General features: G+C 48.9%; 1 protein-coding gene and 1 non-coding gene across 6 annotated transcripts in view; both read right to left on the bottom strand.

Moving 5' to 3' along the window:
- The window catches only part of diaph2 (diaphanous-related formin 2), a 324298-nt gene that overhangs the window by 61264 nt on the left and 246039 nt on the right, over positions 1-16995 (bottom strand). The window lies entirely within an intron of this gene.
- On the bottom strand, positions 16195-16267 carry trnay-gua (transfer RNA tyrosine (anticodon GUA)). Its single transcript has one exon. It is a non-coding gene; the product is annotated as a tRNA-Tyr (tRNA).

The raw sequence follows: 16995 nt of genomic DNA, 5'->3' as shown, positions 1-16995 counted from the left end.
TGAAGAATAAGTGGGAGAAAACCTGAACAAAGTCCCGTTAATGTAATAACTCCCCCTGAGGCCTGATATCCGACTGACACTAAAGTGTCACCAGGCACATCTGGAGTCTGCTGGTGCTGCTGAGCAGAAAGCAAAGTGCCCTCAGACTTCCACATCGCATGCGTTTTATTCCGTCCCGGCTGCAGCATTAATAACGCGCAGTGACAGAACCGTGAAGGCGAGTGATTATAGTGCGTCAGGGTGCAGGTGAAGAGCAGCAAACAAGCTCGCAGACGCAACTGAGATCTGAGATCATGACACACATCTACAGTACAGCCCAAAGGTTTGGACACCTTCTCATTCGACGTGTTTTCTTTATCTTCATGACCATTTACGTTGGTAGATTCTTACTGAAGGCATCAAAACTATGAATGAACACATGTGGAGTTCTGTACTTAAGAGGTCGTCACCTGAAATGCTTCTCCAACAGTCTTGAAGGAGTTCCCAGAGGTGTTTAGCACTTGTTGGTCCAGCATCACCCCAAACCATCTGGATTGGGTTCAGGTCCGGTGACTGTGGAGGCCAGGTCTCCACTTTTTGTTAAGTACAGAACTCCACATGTGTTCATTCATAGTTTTGATGCCTTCAGTGAGAATCTACCAACGTAAATGGTCATGAAAATAAAGAAAACACGTTGAATGAGAAGGTGTCCAGACTTTTGGCCTGAACTGTATATCTACATCTACATCTACAAGGATGGTCAAAGAACCTCAAGCCCTTGTGGCAACAATGCTGCACTGCGTATTATATATTTCGCTTTAATTTTCATTAATTAAATACACTGATCTGAAAAAAAAAATGGTATTGTTGTTATTTATGACCTCCTTGTTTCTGAAAAACATTAAGGCATTAAGGACGTCAGACATTTCAGATCAACTCGTCCATCAATTACGATAGTCGATAAGTTGTCATTATGTCACATATACATACACACATATGTATAATACAATAAAAACAATACATTAGCACACACACTGGTAGCAGGTGTCGGTTTTATTAACAAATTAACACACAGAGCGAGAACTAAAACCTCAAAACCCCGGAAAACTGTCTATACTATAACAGTATATACAGTCAACATCTTACATTTACGCCCTGATCCGAAGTTACGGGGACACAGTAAGTGGGGTTTGAAAACGGGACTTACCCACCCTATAGTCTACATGGTGAGGCTGTATGGTCTACAAACCGCATCACGTGAGAAAACTATTAGCGGGAATCTGCTGGCCTCTGATTCGAAATTCAGGACTGAAGGTGCTCAGCTCCGTTCTGCCGTTTATCCTCCTATCACAGTTCTAAAGCGTAAAAACGCAGTCATCTCACTTCGTGCCTGCGCCGAGACGGGTGGGCGGAGCCCCATTTGGCGGGGGCGGGTGGAACGCGCTCAGCACGCCGTCACCTGATGGTAATTAAGTTTATCGCTTCCATCAAGCCGCTTCTGTGATTACACGAATTACACAATTGGATCCGCTGATTGTATCTCGTCGCTGATAAAATGTGAACAATCGCAGACCCCCCCCCCCCCCCCACCACCACCATGTTCCTAAACCTCAAAAAATAAATGCAAACGAGGACAAAAATGAGGGGGGGAAAAAAAGAAGCAGCAGGAGTGACAAAAGCGGCAAAGAGCAGGGAGGCGTGGAGAAGTCTTTACACTAACTGTCTTGTTAGCCCGAGAGAAGTGCTTGGTCTGCATTTGGCAACGATTCCCCCCTCTTGTGTGGCTGACCGCGGTGCGAGGAGCTGTGAAATCGCGCCTCTCCGGAGGGCGGTTAATACGTCTCTCCCGAACACGTCTGTAATCAACACCGGTGGGGTTTTTTTTTTAAAAAAAAGGGGGGTCCCCGCAGGGCCGCGGCTTTGAAGTCCACGTCCAGGCGACTGAGGGTTTTGAACGTCAATAGAATCCGAAGGCCCGTACGAAAAAAAAAAAACATTCGAATCGCCGGCCTAAGCACTTAAATGCTCTTAGCTCAACACAAATTGGATCAATAGCGACCACTTTTGCAGCAAACTGCACTGTTGTTCCATCTCTCCCTCTCCCCCTCTCTTTTGTATCTGCCTGTCTCTCCTTTTTTTTCTGTTATTATTCTAATGAGACGCCGGCTTTCAAGATTCATTCCCCCCAAATCAATCCCGACACGCCGAAAAGAGCCGTTAATTTGATCAGCCTGCCAACTCGTCCGCAGGATCTCGCCGCCGGTCGGACGAGGCCAAGAGCCGGCCGCGTCCGCGGATTTAAATAAAGGGGGCGAGGAGGATCGATCGGCCTCGCCTTGGGTTTCGCGGCCGGGCCGGCGTGATGGAGGACAGTGCCATTCAATGGCCTTATCATTACCGCCGCGCTGCACTACCAGCAGGTCAGAGCGGCGGCGCAGCGTTGCAGGAACGCTTCGATTCCTTAAGCCAATGAATCCCATTAAAAGACCTGGCTGAGCAGGTTCCTTTGTTTGGGGGAACTTGAGCTTAATGAAGTGTCCGTAGGAGGAGGGGGTGGATGCAGGGCGGCGTGGTCGTGTTCTGACAACCACTGACCGCATCTGAGTTTAATACTAATGGCGGAAAAATTACACCCAAGGATCAATGGTTTTTCAGCGGCCACCAATGCAAGCAGGTGGGGAAAAACAATTACCCGTACAAATCTGAAATAGAGTCTGGAGCACCTACATTCATAGTTTTTAATTATGAGCAATACTCAAAAACTAAAGATTATTACTATAACTATTTTTTTTTTTTTTTATGAAAACATTTTCTGTAGTGAGTATCGAAAGTAATATTGTAATAATCTGAGATATCTGTCTTAAATCATTTAATATATGAAGGTTTACCAGTTTGGAATAATGTATTTTCACATTAAATGATGGAGTTTTTTTAGCCGTTTATTGCAAGCATCAAAAAAAGAGGCCCTCAAATCTACTTTTTCATGCCATCAAGTGACACTCAGGATGTCCCCCCCACATTGGAAAGTAAAGTTAATTGTACAAAAATAGACTTATCCGTTATTTGCAGAGGTGAAACAGTCAGCGTGTCATGAGGTGTGGTGACCAGTGATCAACAGATCCTCACCCCAGTGCTGATACGTGACCAGTGATCAGTATATCATCACCCCAGTGCTGATACGTGACCAGTGATCAGTAGATCATCACCCCAGTGCTGATATTTCATCAGTATATCCTCACCCCAGTGCTGATACGTGACCAGTGATCAACAGATCATCACCCCAGTGCTGATATTTCATCAGTATATCCTCACCCCAGTGCTGATACGTGACCAGTGATCAACAGATCATCACCCCAGTGCTGATATTTGATCAGTAGATCCTCACCCCAGTGCTGATATATGACCAGTGATCAGTAGATCCTCACCCCAGTGCTGATACATGACCAGTGATCAACAGATCCTCACCCCAGTGCTGATACATGACCAGTGATCAGTAGATCCTCACCCCAGTGCTGATACATGACCAGAGATCAGTAGATCCTCACCCCAGTGCTGATACGTGACCAGTGATCAGTATATCATCACCCCAGTGCTGATACGTGACCAGTGATCAGTATATCATCACCCCAGTGCTGATATGTGATCAGTAGATCCTCACTTTATCTCAATTTATCACGCTGTTCTGAAGCAACGTCACTCAGCAGTATCCGGTCACACGACCTCTTGACCATAAACACTGGAATAAAAGGCGAGGCTGAACTCCAGCCGCGGGTCCGGTCCAGCGTTACAAGGATAGCGCCAGTAATGACGCATTTTTCATGCACGCCGGCCAATCCCGGCGCAGACAAATGATACAAATGAAAATCATATTTACGGTAGACGCTCATACATCTAGCCAAGGACTCGCTGCGGAGACGGGCGGAGTGTGGGGGGGGTCGCGCTGAAATAATGGACCCGTCTCCAACGGAGACGCCGCAGCACACAGACTATTTTTGGCAAATTAATTTAAGCCTTTAAATAATTTACTGATAATTATCTGGCAATCAAGTGTAAGATAAAATGATCTCCCAGAGTTCCTCCGCCACGGATGAAGAGCATTATCTGGATGTGGGTCTTCATCTGAAGGCGCCGATGTTGAGGGAGGAGCGAACAGGAGGGGAAAAAAAAAAAAAAAAAAAAAAAAACCTAAATGAAATAAATAAAGTTAAACTAATTGACGAGGGAATGAGCTGTGTGTCCTGGAGGCAAGTGGATTTGCCAATGAGTATAATTCCTGCTGAGTGACAGGAAGCTGGCACCCGCACGCTGTTTGTCTGTGACATAACGTTGACGGGAGAGCCCAGCTGTCGCCTGAAACCCTCGCTACTCCGACACATTTCCCGCGCTCGCCGCCTCGCCAACAAGAACTTCCTCACGGGCCCTCACACTGTATGCAAATACGCCCGCGACAGCGCCAGTTTCTTCGTTAGTGCCGGGGTGGCTATAATTTGGAGCGCTGAGGAGGAGGAGGAGGACGGCGGGGACAATAATATAAAGACCTGGTAGGAGGTCAGGACCCGTGCATACATTCCCCAAGGCCCACATCAATATTCAAAACGCCTGTTGGACCAGCGCGAAGAGCAGAGATATCCATCCTGGAACAACATTCCAGCGACCGTGACCTTCTGTAGAGTAACGGAGCGCGCTCATGGCACACAAGAGGCTTCCATTTCATCTAAACATCTACGGGCTGCAGTTTCCAGGGTCAACGAAAAGCCTCGCGGCATGGACTTCCCCAACTGACTTCTAGTCCTTACTCATCTGCATGATGGATAAATGTCCCTTTTTTTCTCATGATTTCTGAACATGTTTTTTTAAAACAAAGTTTTTAAATGGGGGAGGAGCCTGTAGGCATGACTGACAGCTCTCACACCCCCTACTCCTCATTGTGAACGATTTAACCCCACTCCCTTTCTCCTCCGTTTCTCTCCATTAACTACACACAGATGTGACCACGCCCACTACCAACACCAACATGCAGGTTATCAGGCGCTTTAATTCCAGTCAACGTGACCACGCCCACTACCAACACCAACATGCAGGTTATCAGGTGCTTTAATTCCAGTCAACGTGACCACGCCCACTACCAACACCAACATGCAGGTTATCAGGCGCTTTAATTCCAGCAAACGCGACCACGCCCACTACCGACACCAACATGCAGGTTATCAGGCGCTTTAATTCCAGTCAACATGACCACGCCCACTACCAACACCAACATGCAGGTTATCAGGCGCTTTAATTCCAGTCAACGTGACCACGCCCACTACCAACACCAACATGCAGGTTATCAGGCGCTTTAATTCCAGCAAACGCGACCACGCCCACTACCAACACCAACATGCAGGTTATCAGGCACTTTAATTACAACATTCTGATAGGTGAACTAGTTAATGTTACATTAGTGACCCCACCTCACATGTTACAAAGTGAGTATTGCAGGGAAAAGACGTCTGGAGCTTCCAGTTTGTTGGTTGTGTGTAAGGGGGGTGTGAAGTTTGCCCCAGATAGCTGAGCTTCCACCCCTGAGAAAGCACCACCCGGAGACGGAGGAGAGGAGGTGGGGACGGAGGGAGCGCTGACAGCTGACGAATTGCCGCGGGCTGTGTGTGTTTGTGTTGCTACGTGTGAAAATCAAAGTGTCTTGGTTTTCCTCCACCCCCCCCCCCACCTCTTACCTGCCTGCTCCTCCCTCCCTCCGCCCGTCCCCACCCCCTCTCTTACAAAACCCGCTTCCATCTGTATATTCATACAGAACCATCTGTCAGGATAAGTACATCAATCCATCAATCCATCTGCCTCACTTTATACCCACCAGCCCATCACTCCCTGTCTGCCACCGGAGCAGACGACAGTCGACGTTATTCACCATCAATATTTTATTCCTTTAAAAACGTTATGATAATAAGCGCTTTTTCATTAGTTCAGATCTCCGAAACTTTGTGCACGTTTTCACTGTTGCCGGCATTCCACAATAAAAGTTCGGATTGCTGCGATGCTGCACTAATGAGATATTATTAGCAGGGTATTTGATTGGGCATTAATCCCGGCTGACGTCTCCGTTCTCCCTCCTCGGCAGGCCGAGTATCCTGGTGGAAAACGGTGAGCGTGGCTGAACGCCGCGCCGCTGACAGACGCTTTCGGCGCAGACGCCAGGTGAGCATTTCTCACACAAAATTGTTTACACACAAATAACAATGTGAAAAAAAAAGCCAAAAAAATCACATCTTCTTGGCAGTGGCAAAAAAAATGGTAATAAGCATGTGTGCGCAGCGTGGCAATCTCCGCCGGCGTGTTTGCACACACCGTCCTGTTCGGCACCTGGTTGGCTCAGAAGCTCAATTAGCTCGGCGCTCCGACGGGCGCGGGAAGAGCCGGGCTGACAGGCTACCTGCTTCCCGCCGCGCAACCTTTCATAGAAATCCATGCCGGCGGTAAACACCGCGGCACTGCTCGGCGTAACCCCGTCCCGGCTTGCCGAGAAAAAACCGGAGCGGACGGGTAAATCAGCGCCCCCCCCGCGGCCTTTTCCTGCGGCCTTTTCTATCCACAGATGCCGCGAATCATCGAGGAACCGACAGGCTTTCATACGCGCCAAAGACGACAATACGAGTTGCCGGAATGGATGTTTGCCGCCCATCCTCGCCAATTACGGTCGGGGAGTCGGCGCCGGTGGAGCTCAAACCGCCGCATGACAGCATTTACATTTACATTTACAGCATTTACCAGACGCCCTTATCCAGAGCGACTTACAATCAGTAGTTACAGGGACAGTCCCCCCCCGGAGACACTCAGGGTTAAGTGTCTTGCTCAGGGACACAATGGTAGTAAGCGGGATTTGAACCCGGGTCTTCTGGTTCATAGGCGAGTGTGTTACCCACTAGGCTACTACCACAGCAGTCCGGTCTCGCCGGCGTCCGAGTCCAACAATTCGTTGACGCGAGCGAAAGCCCCGCCTTCGATTTCGGCCCCGGTGAAAGAGTCTGAAAAAAATGCATAAATATTTCATTGCAGCCGGAGCGGCGGAGAGGTGCTCGGCAGACGCCGGGCGGGTAAAACCAAGCGCTCGGCGGAGCACCGAAAGCGATGGTACTTGTAATCCGAAAGATGCGTACGGCAACGCGGAACCGAGGCCTTTCGCGTGACGCGGGGACGATATGCTTATCCACAAATAAACGAGACGGGCGAAGTATGGATAAACAACCTTTAGAAGGGGGACTGATTATCGGCATTGAGTGGCACTGTGACATAATTAGTTTACCCGGAGCTGGCAGTTTCCGCCGGTTTAATTGGCCGCAGATGCTACGTCTACAGAAGGGGCGCATTAATCTCGGAAGGAAGTCGTCACCTTCAGCAGGTGGCACCACAGGAAATTTGGGACAAGAGAGCCGCGGGGAGGGGCGGGCGGGGGGGACGAGCTGGTATTCCCGGGTTGGGTGCCATTTTGCGGTCTGAATGACGTTCATTAGCCGCAACGTCTTCGTTAGGCCCGCCGCTTCCTGAAGCGCTTGTTTTCCCGCCGCCGCTTCCTGCTGCGGCCGTTAAAAAGGCCACAAGCGAAGGAAACCGCGTCTCAACGCGCTCAGGTGATTTATTTTAAAAGACCGCATCTACACAACTTTCGACTTTATTTTTAAATCATTAAAAAATACGTTTATTTCTTGTTCCTGGACGCGGAATCGGCGTGGGTTTCCCCGCGGCTCTTCGTTGGATGCTATAACGGGATAACAGGCTGTTCACGCCACAATTTGAGCGCTTGCTTTGCAGCGAGGCAAATTCTTTGAGAGGGTGGCGCGACTTTCCCGTTTTTCCGGGCCGAGCTAATCCCTCGCCGTCGCGGGGAGGTTGCGGCGAGGCTTTTTTCCCCGCCACTGCCCAGCAGTGACTCCCACATCGCAGATGCCACGCAGCCAGGAAGGAAACGTGATGGAGAGAATGCCAACGTGGCGGAGGGTGGGGAAAAAGAGAGGAGGACGAAGAAGAATACGAAACGCGGAATCTTTGGATGCTTCTCATTAGCTGCTTAATTGGCCGCATCGAATGCATCCTCTTCGACTGCGGACGGCGAACGGGACTGTAAATAAATCAGCCCGGGCGGCGACGGGCACCCACGCGGCTGCAGCGCATCGTGCGCCGAGGGTAATTAGAAGGAATTTGGTGCAAAACAACAGCGGCAGCTGCGCGTCTGAATCGAATATTCACAACCGCGCACAAATCACCGCCGGCCCGACAACTATCACGGAGGCGAAGGGTCGGGGTGGCGTGGAGCCGCCCAGCTCGCGTGTCTTGGCCCAACGTTAAACAAACATTTGGCAGCCGGCGGCGCGGAGCATCTCCGCCCCTGCCGCAATGCTGATTTACGTCTCCGGCGCGTGGAACAGCCCACCCACAATTCCTTGTTTCTAATTACCCGCAACGCAATCTGGGGGGCAATAGACGTCGACGACGGTGATGGTTTGCGCGGTGCATTATTTATGCGGGGTGGGAAGCGAAAATTAGAACAAATGTGCACCAAGACGGGCAGTATAGCACCGGCACGAGGCGCAATAAGGGTGTAGCCATCTGTGCGGCGGTGTGAAGACAGAGTAATGGCTACGCGTGGCATTAAATGTCAGGTATATTAAAAGCGATTCCTAACGAAGGAGGCATCCGGCGCGCTGTAATATACGAAGCCTGTTTTAACAGCACACCGATGGGCCGCTTGTTCGCACTCATTAGGACCTCGCGCTAATAAGCACGGGAGGAAATGTGTGCCAGGAGGGCGGCCGAGCCCAGACTAGACAGACATCAGAGGCGGCTTTTCATATTTGCTCTTCAATTTCTGGAAATCCAATTTTGAAAAACCATGGGAGGAACGCTAAACTGTCACGCGTCCAAAATAAATAAAGAAATCTACCCGAGCCTAGCCCACATTTAACGCTATAATTAAAAATTAGGACTGGCCAAGGAGGGAATTTTATCAGTTAATACTGTCCTCTCCGTCCCCAGAGTTCCCACCGCCAATGTCTCCTCATCCTCATTTCAATTCGTACCAGGCCTTATTATTTCCGTCATTGTGATACAGAGCGAGGCTGCTGGGCTAATTGTGGCGGTGTTTCAGGCAGGACAGTTGGGAAATGCATATGACTCCGGGGAGGACGGACAAAGATGGAGAGGGTGGTGAGAAAGAGATGGCTGGAGGCTACGCAGATCTTCTGAATAGGAAAAATAGCTAGGGACATCATAATAGTGACGTTCGGAAAAAACACCACCTGTAGATCACAAGGGGGGGACATTAAACACCTATTAAACACCTCGATCACCTGACAAAGTCACTTGCATGTTCACAACCAAGGAACTCCATTTAGTGATGCTTCCAAATATGACACTGAATAGAACCTTGCAACTTAGAGTTAGGGTCCTAACTCTTTCTAAATACATTCTTCTTCTGGGAAATGTTTCTAATTATCGGTTGGTGGAAATGGAATCTAGTAATAGACTAGTGGGTGCTCAGAGCTTGATTATCATCCAGCCATTGTGTCCCTGTGAAACACACATCACCCTGGCGCCGAGGAGGCCGTCCCTTTAATCAAGGAATGAAAGTTGCTTTAGATAAGAGCAGCCAGTTAATGGAAACCGCAGTTGTTTTGCTTAAAATTCTGATTCTCGTTTGTGGTTCAGAGCACCAATTTAGATAAAAAGAACATACAGCAGATAAAAGAGACAAAATGTTCTCGCTTTTTTATGATTTTTTTTTTTTTAACCCGTTTCGCACCAGCAACACATTTCGATCATATCGCGGTCATATCTGTGGCCAAGCGGCGCAGCTGCAGAATGGCCGCTATTCTCGGTTCGGAGACAGAAATCGAGATAACAGGATTAATTGTGCAGTGTTGGCTGATGGGAACGCGCCATCATCCTTCCATCTGATGCCCCTGCTTTACCGAGTACAGAGACCTTTTTATTTTCTTATTCATTTTTGAAATCCATTCATACTGTACCTACTGTCCTCAAAAGACATGTTTTCTGTGAAGCGGCAAACACTGGCATGCTTAGGAGAAACAAAAGCTGCAAAGCCCTCGCCTTGACATGCTCCCTTCTGAAGAGATTTTACTGCCAGGGCTCAAACGCGGCTGTTAAGCGAAGTCTTTATTCATTTGCTAAAGGAACTTAAGCGAGAGGCAAGTGAACGTGGATTAGAATAAATCTTTCATATTAGACGGGGGACCTTGAAGCGGGCTCTGTTAACTAGGGTAAAGTGCAACAAGCTTATAAAACACATAGGCTTTCTATCATGCCACGGTGTTGGTGCAGATGCACTTTACGTGGTTACGCCATCGCGCTACGCCGCCGGAGATCAATGTGTCTGCGGGGGAGCAGCTTAATAATCGTTAGGCTTTGTGCAGCGATGATACCGAGGGAGATAGTCTACCACACAATGATTTTGTCTTTGCTTGTTTTCATTGTTGAGGTCACATGAACTTCTTAAGCCCGAGGGGTCCTCTGGGGTACGGCTTGTCGACAGTAGTTGCATTAGATAACACTGGCGTTGGGGTTTAATGGAATATCGGGACATTAAAACACAGGTTAACTGTGAAATGGGAATTGGAGCAGCATGAGCTGAGGATGCTATCAGAGAAAGTAGATGGTCAAGACGGATGAAAAAGACCCTGATAGAAAACATCTCCAACGCTGATTTTCGTCCACAACACTGAGGTTTAAAATAAATACTCTGTGCAAACTAAATTCTGGTCTCAGGCCAAAAAAAATGAAGCATGCACCGACATCGAGTCTAGTTTAACACATTAGCCTGTTGCAGGGCTGTGCTCAGTGTGGCGTTAATGGACTACACAGAGAAGCCCAGCTGGCAACCACTGGCTAGAACACACCAGTTCTCCGGCACAGCAGGGCAGGTCATTTCCCAATGTGGGCTCTTCATAAACAAGGGTGAAACAGATGCCCAATTTGTGTAGGGCAATGTGATTCATAGCGGTGAGACGTGACTAAAAGGAGAGAGAAGGAGCGGAAAGAAAAAAGTTTGCCGGAAGCAAGCGAGTTTTCTCTGCCAGCACAGTCCGCATTGGCTCTAATGCAGACTGAACAGACGCATACAATATTTACCGCTGCGAATCCGCTGCCTGGTTACGAAAGCACAGGGATCAACATGCTGGTACGATGAAACGCAGCCCTTCAACAGAGCAGGTCAACACAGTTCCATGCTCTTGAACGTATGAGAATCAAAATGAGAATCAAAATGCGAAGAGCGGCACAATACGAACCGTAATTGCCACAATTATTGCAGCAGCAACACTATATTAAGAGCTCCATTATAAAACGAATCCTTAAACGACGTATGACCACTCCTTTGGCCGATGGCACGTTTGAGGCTATTGCCGGCACGTGGTTTTGTATAAATATCCCCATCTCAGCCCATGACAATGCCAGCAAGGCAGTTGCTTTAGAAACTGCAAGGTCACTGCTCGAGGTTAATTGCTAATGTAACAGCGTGGCTAGCAGAAGAATCGCTTCACCCCTGCGGGGAGAGGGATGAATCATTCTGGGGTTAAGAGTGTATTCGGAATTAAAGGAAGGGCTGGAGCTGATCTGTAGGATTTCTGTGAATTGCTACATACATAACATGCATATGCATGCATACACATGTCATTAATTCAGGTAAATAAATGCATAGGCATGCATATGCATGTATTTAATGTGTGCATGCATATAAATGTGGGCCTATATATGAGACTGTATTGGCCCATGCTGAGCTATTGGGATGGCACTAATGTGTCTGCATTTGTAGAAAAGGAGGAATAAAAAGGGTGAGTGAATGGGGAAAAGAAGCTAAGGATTGGCAAGAAAACATAAATGGTCACTGCTGTCAACTCTAATTATATCAAACGGGGACCAGGCCTGTGAGGGGAAGTGGGGATTTAACACACTAGTTTTCTGATGCTGGTCAAATTGCACCGCACAGACCGACCAGATGAGCAGTAATTATGTAGAATGCAAAAATAATGAATCTATTAAAACAGTAATGGATCATTCTTTTAACAGGTATCTTGTTCTAAGGAAAGGGACAGACAAAAATTCAGCCATGTTGCTGAGAATGTCTTAACTTGCACAGAAGAAGGTCAAATATTTGAGGAAGGGAATGTGGGGAGAAAAAAAAATCCAACTGTCTGTTCCAGACACAGTCAAAAGATCAGCCCCCGGTGGGCAGTGCCTGCCTCGCCCGGCACGTCCACGCACCAGTCCCATTTGGCAACCTGCTCCAGATCTGAGCCACTCTGCACCGTCCCCCATCACCTTGCTGTGAGATGAATGAGACAGCCTGGCTCTTCCATCATTTTAATCACACCGCCGCACGAAAAAAAAAAAAAAAAAACCCTGACCCCACCTCTGCCAGAAACACAGGGACTTCACATCATCCGTGGGAACGTTTTCCTAAATCTCCTTTGCCCTTTTTAGTTTTAGCATTTGCTTCCTGACGGGCGGCAATGGAGCGAGAGCACTAACTGCTAGCTCCACCATGTAGCATGATGCAACCGAGGCTAACATCACAGTAACCGCCGAACCACAGGAGACGCTCCCGTCTCTCTGCTGCTCTTTTACCGTGGCCTTTAAAGACACTTCAAGGAAGAAAAGAAGCACTTTTTGTGCTTTCGCATGTAATGTGAGATTAGCCCCAAAAAAGGCCTCTTAGCTGGCTTTTCTTTTCCAACTTGCAGTCGTTTTTAAAAATAAAAGAAGGAATCTTTGCAGACTGGTGACTGTGACTGCGAAAATGTGTTCCAGAGTAAGAGGCAAGCCAAGAGCTCAGCGGTAAGTCTTCCTTGCTTTAAGTCAATTCAAGGTCAGGCCTGGTTTATGCAGTCTGACTTCCATGCGGTTACGGAAATACCCGGAACCTGTCCCGTTCTCCGCCCGTTGTACGGCGCAATCGTTACATGCCAGCGTCTGTCCAATGCATCCGTCTCAAGAGTGCTGGCTAATTTGTGGGAAGGGCAGCGTGATTGGCCTACAGTCTGAAGGAGCAGCCCATGGATCACCCCATCGATGGAGGAGTCAATTGTGCATCGCCACGGACGTTTCGAAAAAACGGACTCTCGTGCGCGGTTAGCGCATTGTTACCGCAGACAACGGAATGTTGGAGCAGCGTTCCGTGCTGACTCTGGAACGCCGCGGTCCAATATTTCAACTCGATATTTGAAGGAAGCAGTTCAATGATGAAAGCGTTTTCACCTTTTTGTTAAAACTCCAGCGAGAAACAGAGTCTCTCCCGGAGACTGAGACATTCTGTCCTCGAGACAAACTCCCGCCGTTCCCCCTGCCGCGCCGCGCACCGACAGGATACAGCATCTCCGAGCGGCGCCTCCGCGGTCCTCCCCTCTGCGTGATTGATGACACTAATTTTGTCAATTAATGGAGAAACCCCCGTTGATTAACATCAGATTGCAGTTTGTAACTGTTAGTGTTCCGACTGTCGGAAATTCATTTTAATTAGAGCCCCCCCCCACCCCCTCGCTGTCTCCCCGCCCCCTGCCCGTCCTTACTATCGCTTCACTAAACCAACCTGCCGCCATCTCCACCATGTTACGGGGAGTTACGGCCCCGCCCGCCCCGGCTGATGCCAGTCCAGCCCAGACGTTGCATCTCAAAATCAATTTGTAAACTCTGGATAATTAGCGCACTTTATTTGCATAATGAACCCGCTAATTGGTTGAAAGCGGGAGAAATGGAGTTAATACTTCCGAGCTAATGGCACGTTGCGGCGCGCAGACCGGAGCAGCGGGCCGCGCCAGGAAGAGCCTCGGGCCAGCCACGAGCGGAGCGTTCCTGTCGCGGAGGAGGACTGGAATTTGTGTGCCGGGGGTTTTGTGCCATCCATCGGAGATTTCCTTACATCTGGCGCTAATGGTTCAAAGGGCCTTTTCATCAAGCCCCTCCTCTCATGGGAACCTTTGGCCCGATCTAATGCCACTTGTTTGCAATAACGAGCGATGAATGGCGTCACCAGCGTCTGCATATGGAAACCGTGACACTTATCTATGGTCATTACCTATGGTGGCCTAGCGGTTGAGGAAGTGGCCCCGTAATCGTAATCGATGAGGTACCAGGCCTGTCATGGCTGCCCACTGCTCACCAAGGGCGATGAGTTAAATGCAGAGGACAAATTTCACCGTGTGCACCGTGTGCTGTGTATCACAAGTGACGATCACTTCACTTTATTACTATTATTATTAACCGCGACGTGTAATTGCAGCATAAGCAGTGGCATTAGCCGGCCAGCGGAATCTGAGCAGTAAACTGTGACAAAGGCACACCAGGAAGTGGCCGGGAGTCGTTCCTGAGGACATCGATCCGCAAACTGCACACCAAACATCACGAGGTCAAGAGTTGCGGACGGGAACTGTTAGTGTTTTTAAAGGAACACGATCCAGAGGACGGTGTTGGAAAGGCACCGGCGCCACAATCCGGTGGCTGCGGCTGGATTAGCGGGCGAGGGCTTTCCACCAAAGCCACCGGCCTGTGACAAATGAGCGGCGGCGGCGCTCGGTCCATTACCTGCCTTTAAGCCCAGGCCTTTTCAGGAAGTACTGATGTGTGCGGAGGTGAAGCTGATAGAAACGTACGCTGCGTGACACCAACCACAAGGGGCTGGTCAGTCATGCATTTACGATGGTTTTCCCGGTGCTGAATAAGATGTGTTGCATGGTGCATGTTCGCTAATGTCACTAAATTTGTATTAAAAAAGTAAACTGTTAGGGACAGGAAGTGGCTACTTATCTGTATGTTGACTAAGAGGAACTTTTTGGTGTTGTGCCATTTTTTCTGAGCAAAAAAAAATTCAATAAAAATTACGTTTTTATGAACATGATTCACAGCTCTCGCGCACCCCTGCTTCCTCATTCCGGACAATTTAACTCCTTATCAAATGTGACACGTGAAATGTGAAAAATTGTGGAGCAGACATGGTCTAGGATACATCCACACTCAAGCATCGTGGATTTAATTTGGTTTCTGCCTGACTCTTTTTGGCCTTTTTAATGAGAATGGGCATTTTGGGCTACGGAAGTCAAAATAAATTCTTTTATTGGTGCTAAGCATGGGTAGTGTTAGCATAGCACCTCCCGGAAACAGGCCCCGCAGACAAGCCGTGTCCTTGGGTACATCCCCGCGGACACGAGGCCACTGATTGGAGATCAGCGATGGGAGCAGTCGACTGAAGCCTCCTCCGCCATCACCTCCACCCCAGGGGCGCCCGGGTTGTCAGGGCCCGGAATCGGCGCTGGTGTCAGCTCGTACTCCGAGTTAATGGACCTGCCAAACAGTTGCAGTCTCTCCCGGCCTAACGAGACATTGATTGTTGAATTTCCAGGGAGTTCGCGCGCATAATGACACTCCACATTGAGACGTTTCAACAGCCAGTCATGAGGCTGTGCACTTAAAAAAAATAAAAGAAATAAATAAATATATATAAAACGGAATGTATTCGCTATGTATTTTTAAATCAGCCGAGGAAAATGACAAAATTGCGATTTATGAGACACGATCGGCGAAGCATGTGCCCTTCTCGTGTCATTCTCATTACAGCAAAGACCACGGCTGATATGTATGCACCTCCGGCGGTGTGGAAAAGACAGCGGTTGGGGCATCTGCAGCCAGGGGAGCCGGGGGACACCCTTTCCCTGCGGAGACCGAAAAATGAGAAAAACCAAAGATCAAACACGATGACGAGAGCAGACTGGGATGTGCGAGGATGAGCGGCGGACCACCTGGATACCCAGTGGATTTGGACCAAATGTGCTCCCCCTAGAGGACAGTCACAAAAAGGCACAAGCACTGATCAGGAAATCAGGAATAAAGTGGAAATCAGGAATAAAGCAAATTTGTCCTTAAGGACAAAGTAGAAACCGGTCCACCTGATTTGGGCCAAAAGCAACTTACACAAAATGAAAATATACAACTAAATACAAGAACATGGACTATAGTCACTGCAGAGTGAAGTGATTGTCATTGTGAGACACTGCAGCACAGCACACGGTGGCACAACAAAATGTCTACTCTGCTTCTAACCATCACCCTGGGTGAGCAGTGGGCAGCCATGACGGGTGGCCTGGGGAGCAGTGTATGGGGACAGACCTCAGTGGCACCTTGGCGGATCGGGATTCGAACCGGCAACCCACCAATAAGTCCTCCGAGCCTGAATTGAACCAGCGACCTAAGGATCTACAGTCCTCCACTCTACCTGCTGAGCTATCGAAGGAACGAAGGAATGCTTTGATGAACCCTTTGATGTGGCTTCATCCCATTTAAAAAGTCCTCAAGAACCTCTGAGAGCATCACAGGTTGGTGTAAGAGCTTGCAGAAAGTAATAGATGGAACAGAATTATGCCTAAAAGCTGTATCAACCAACCTTTATTTGTAAGGCACTTTTTTGCAATGCTGAAGGTTGAGACTGAATGGAAGCTTGGGAGGAACCAAGTCCTTCTACGGTTCCCCACTACCTGGATATCTGGCCTGTAAGTGTCCCAGTAATAATGCAGCGGCCACTTGAGTCCCCTCCCACCAAATGAGTCGAATAGAAGACACGGTTTACGTTTCAAATGGAAGCAACTGATGCTTTTGATCACATGGATTGTGCCAGGGCGTGCCATCCATGCCGGAACAAATCCACCAGCGCCCTCGAACAATCCATCAGCAACGTCGCCGCCGCTTGAAATACCATCCCGGTCATTACGGCGCAGACGCATGCATCTCCGCAAAGTGCAGCTGGTCGGGGTGAATCGCCGGGGCTTTTATAAATGGGGTTTGAAGAGGCCGTCATCGAGCCCCTTTCTCATTCCGCCGCCGCGCCGCCACCCGGCCACAGATCAAGGCAATCAAGTCGCATTAGCATATGCAAAACGATACCGCTCGAAACACGTGGCTCTGTGCACGCCATTTCACCGTAAGCATGCATCTCGGGCGGACGCCGGCTGCTTTTACAGCCCC

Source organism: Denticeps clupeoides, chromosome 18 (assembly GCF_900700375.1).
Source record: "Denticeps clupeoides chromosome 18, fDenClu1.1, whole genome shotgun sequence".
In the NCBI taxonomy this organism is placed as follows: Eukaryota; Metazoa; Chordata; class Actinopteri; order Clupeiformes; family Denticipitidae; genus Denticeps; species Denticeps clupeoides.
This window is presented reverse-complemented; position numbering and strand designations above follow the sequence as displayed.